A 5,000-nucleotide genomic window follows, 5' to 3' on the forward strand; every position below is an offset into this window, starting at 1 on the left:
TTGTAGAGGAGTGGCTAGGACAGACAAGCTCCATACTATTGTAGAGGAGTGGCTAGGACAGACAAGCCCCATACCATTGTAGAGGAGTGGCTAGGACAGACAAGCTCCATACTATTGTAGAGGAGTGGCTAGGACAGACAAGCTCCATACTATTGTAGAGGAGTGGCTAGGACAGACAAGATCCATACTATTGTAGAGGAGTGGCTAGGACAGGCAAGCTCCATACTATTGTAGAGGAGTGGCTAGGACAGACAAGCTCCATACTATTGTAGAGGAGTGGCTAGGACAGACAAGCTCCATACTATTGTAGAGGAGTGGCTAGGACAGACAAGCTCCATACTATTGTAGAGGAGTGGCTAGAACAGACAATCTCCATACTATTGTAGAGGAGTGGCTAGGACAGGCAAGCTCCATACTATTGTAGAGGAGTGGCTAGGACAGACAAGCTCCATATTATTGTAGAGGAGTGGCTAGGACAGACAAGCTCCATACTAATGTAGAGGAGTGGCTAGGACAGACAAGCTCCATACTATTGTAGAGGAGTGGCTAGAACAGGCAAGCCTGATACTATTGTAGAGGAGTGGCTAGGACAGACAAGCTCCATACTATTGTAGAGGAGTGGCTAGGACAGACAAGCTCCATACTATTGTAGAGGAGTGGCTAGGACAGACAAGCTCCATACTATTGTAGAGGAGTGGCTAGAACAGGCAAGCCTCATACTATTGTAGAGGAGTGGCTAGGACAGGCAAGCTCCATACTATTGTAGAGGAGTGGCTAGGACAGACAAGCTCCATACTATTGTAGAGGAGTGGCTAGGACAGACAAGCTCCATACTATTGTAGAGGAGTGGCTAGGACAGACAAGCTCCATACTATTGTAGAGGAGTGGCTAGGACAGGCAAGCCCCATACTATTGTGGAGGACTTCATTCTTCCTGCTACTGTGGATATGGCTGGGACAAAGCTGGGGGAAAAGGCAAAAAAAAACTATACAGACAATGACTCCATCAAACAACACTGTTTCATGACATCAGTGACATGGCAGGAGATGTTTTGAAACAATTACTGCTTTGCATGCAAGCCAGTGAATTCTATGTGTTACAGCTGAGTCAACAGACGTGGCGGGCCTGGCACAGCTCCTAGCATATGTCCATTACGTTTATGGGGGGTCAATTAAGGGACAAAATTGAGGATCTGATTAAGAAGTTGGAGCTCTTCTCTGTCTGCATTAACAAGGACAATACACAGGTCTTTCCATCATTGCATGATCTTTTGTGTGCAATTGAACTCAAGCTTACGGACAATGTCAAATGTGACATAGCAACGCACCTAAGTGAGCTGGGTGCGTAAATACACAGGTACTTTTCCAAAACGGATGACACAAACAACTGGATTCGTCATCCCTTTCATGCCCTGCCTCCAGTCCACTTACCGATATCTGAACAAGAGAGATTCATCGAAATTGCAACAAGCGGTTCTGTGAAAATTTTATTTAATCAGAAGCCACTGCCAGATTTCTGGATTGGGCTGCGCTCAGAGTATCCTGCCTTGACAAATCGCACTGTTAAGACACTGATGCCCTTTGCAACCACGTACCTATGTGAGAGTAGATGAGTGGATTTTCAATGAACAAATAAGGTTTTATATGTAAGATGGTTAAATAAAGAGCAAAATTATTGATTATTATTATATTATTATTTATGCCCTTATCCTTTAAGAGCTTTTGTCACTTCATATGAGCCGGGTTGTGACAAAAACTCACACTCATTCTTATGTTTAATAAATGTATTGTATAGTGTGTGTGTGGCAGGCTTACAATGATGGCAAAAAACTACATTTGAGAGTGCGCTGACCCTGGTGCTAGAGGGAGTACACAGCTGGAGGTTCAATGTTTGAAGGGGTACGGGACAATAAAAAGTTTGGGAACCACTGTTCTTGAGCATTGGGACCAATTAGAATGTGGAGAGGCTGAGATCTTTGACAAACTCATTTTTTACTCATTTTTTACAATAAAAATGAACAGTAAACATACACTCACAGTTCCAAAAGAATAAAGACATTTCAAAAGTCATATTATATATATATATACAGTGTTGTAACAACGTGCAAATAGTTAAAGTACAAAAGGGAAATAAATAAACATGAATATGGGTTGTATTTACACTGGTGTTTGTTCTTCACGGGTTGCCCTTTTCTTGCGACAACAGGGAGGGAGATATGTAGATATGGGAGTTTATCAAATTCAAATTCTTTCTTTATCAATTTCTTTGTGGATCTGTGTAATCTAAGGGAAATATGTCTCTCTAATATGGTAATACATTTGGCAGGAGGCTAGGAAGTGCAGCTCAGTTTCCACCTAATTTTGTAGGCAGTGTACACATAGCCTGTCTTCTCTTGAGAGCCAGGTCTGTCTACGGCGGTCTTTATCAATAGCAAGGCTATGCTCACTGAGGCTGTACATAGTCAAAGCTTTCCTTAGGTTTGGGTCAGTCACAGTGGTCAGGTTTTCTGCCACTGTGTACTCTCTGTTTAGGGCCAAATAGCATTCTAGTTTGCTCTGTTTTTTTGTAAATTCTTTCCAATGTGTTAAGTAATTATCTTTTTGTTTTCTCATGATTTGGTTGGGGCTAATTGTGTTGCTGTCTGGGGTCTGTTTGTGATTGTGAACAGAGCCCCTGGACCAGCTTGCTTAGGGGACTCTTCTCCAGGTTCATCTCTCTGTAGGTGATGGCTTTGTTATGGAAGGTTTGGGAATCGCTTCCTCTTACGTGGTTGTAGAATTTAACGTCTCTTTTCAGGATTTTGATAATTAGCGGGTATCGGCCTAATTCTGCTCTGCATGCATTATTTGATGTTTTACGTTGTACACAGCGGATATTTTTTCAGAATTCTGCATGCAGAGTTTCAATTTGGTGTTTGTCCCATTTTGTGAATTCTTGGTTGGTGAGCGGACCCCAGACCTCACAACCATAAAGGGCAATGAGTTCTGTAACTGATTATTTCTAGGCAGATCCTAATTGGTATGTCGAATTTTATGTTCCTTTTGATGGAATAGATGGCCCTTCTTGCCTTGTCTCTCAGATCGTTCACAGCTTTGTGGACCTTACCTGTGGCGCTGATGTTTAGGCCAAGGTATGTATCGTTTTTTTGTGTGCTCTAGGGCAACGGTGTCTAGATGGAATTTGTATTTGTGGTCCTGGCGACTAGACCTTTTTTGGAACACCATTACTTTGGTCTTACTGAGATTTACTGTCAGGGCCCAGGTCTGGCAGTATCTGTGCAGAAGATCTAGGTGCTGCTGTAGGCCCTCCTTGGTTGGTGACAGAAGCACCAGATCATCAGCAAACAGTATACATTTGACTTCAGATTCTAGCTGGGTGAGGTCGGGTGCTGCAGATTGTTCTAGCGCCCTCGCCAATTCGTTGATATACAGTGCCTTGCGAAAGTATTCGGCCCCCTTGAACTTTGCGACCTTTTGCCACATTTCAGGCTTCAAACATAAAGATATAAAACTGTATTTTTTGTGAAGAATCAACAACAAGTGGGACACAATCATGGAACGACATTTATTGGATATTTCAAACTTTTTTTAACAAATCAAAAACTGAAAAATTGGGCATGCAAAATTATTCAGCCCCCTTAAGTTAATACTTTGTAGCACCACCTTTTGCTGCGATTACAGCTGTAAGTCGCTTGGGGTATGTCTCTATCAGTTTTGCACATCGAGAGACTGAAATTTTTTCCCATTCCTCCTTGCAAAACAGCTCGAGCTCAGTGAGGTTGGATGGAGAGCATATGTGAACAGCAGTTTTCAGCCAAATACAGGACCATTCTGGAAGAAAACCTGATGGAGTCTGCAAAAGACCTGAGACTGGGACAGAGATTTGTCTTCCAACAAGACAATGATCCAAAACATAAAGCAAAATCTACAATGGAATGGTTCAAAAATAAACATATCCAGGTGTTAGAATGGCCAAGTCAAAGTCCAGACCTGAATCCAATCGAGAATCTGTGGAAAGAACTGAAAACTGCTGTTCACATATGCTCTCCATCCAACCTCACTGAGCTCGAGCTGTTTTGCAAGGAGGAATGGGAAAGAATTTCAGTCTCTCGATGTGCAAAACTGATAGAGACATACCCCAAGCGACTTACAGCTGTAATCGCAGCAAAAGGTGGTGCTACAAAGTATTAACTTAAGGGGGCTGAATAATTTTGCACGCCCAATTTTTCAGTTTTTGATTTGTTAAAAAAGTTTGAAATATCCAATAAATGTCGTTCCACTTCATGATTGTGTCCCACTTGATGTTGATTCTTCACAAAAAAATACAGTTTTATATCTTTATGTTTGAAGCCTGAAATGTGGCAAAAGGTCGCAAAGTTCAAGGGGGCCGAATACTTTCGCAAGGCACTGTATATGTTGAAGAGGGTTGGGTTTAAGCTGCATCCCTGTCTCACCCCAGGGCCTTGTGTTTTTTTCCAATTTTAACCGCAGACTTTTTGTTTGTGTACATGGATTTTATAATGTCAAATGTTTTTCCCCCAACACCACTTTCTATCAATTTGTATAGACCCTCATTCCAAATTGAGTCGAAGGCTTTTTTTAAATCAGCAAAGCATGAGAAGACTGTCTTTGTTTTTGTTTGTTTGTTCATCAATTAGGGTGTGCAGGGTGAATATGTGGTCTGTCATACGATCTTGGTAAAAGCCAATCTCTCTCTCCATTTCACACTGTTCATCTTCCTTCGCTGTCCTATTACCCTCTCACCTTCCTTTCAGTCTCCCTTCTTACTGTTCTCTCACAGTCTCCCTACCTTTCTCTACATTTCACTTTGTCTCTCCTTCCTTTCATGCTTCCTGTTACTCCCTATCCATTACGCTAACTCCGTCCCTGCATGTAACAAATAAACCAAGTGCAAGCTTACTAGACCTAAACTTGAGCTATTGCTATTTCGTCAACAAGCTATATGTACAACAACCAGTTCAGTTTTCACTCTTCCGTCAG

General features: G+C 42.0%; 1 protein-coding gene across 1 annotated transcript in view; it reads left to right on the plus strand.

Annotated features, from left to right (window-relative positions):
- The window catches only part of LOC139417115 (galactose-3-O-sulfotransferase 3-like), a 33,785-nt gene that overhangs the window by 26,965 nt on the left and 1,820 nt on the right, over window positions 1-5,000 (plus strand). The window lies entirely within an intron of this gene.

Source organism: Oncorhynchus clarkii, chromosome 9, assembly GCF_045791955.1.
Source record: "Oncorhynchus clarkii lewisi isolate Uvic-CL-2024 chromosome 9, UVic_Ocla_1.0, whole genome shotgun sequence".
Lineage (NCBI taxonomy): Eukaryota > Metazoa > Chordata > Actinopteri > Salmoniformes > Salmonidae > Oncorhynchus > Oncorhynchus clarkii.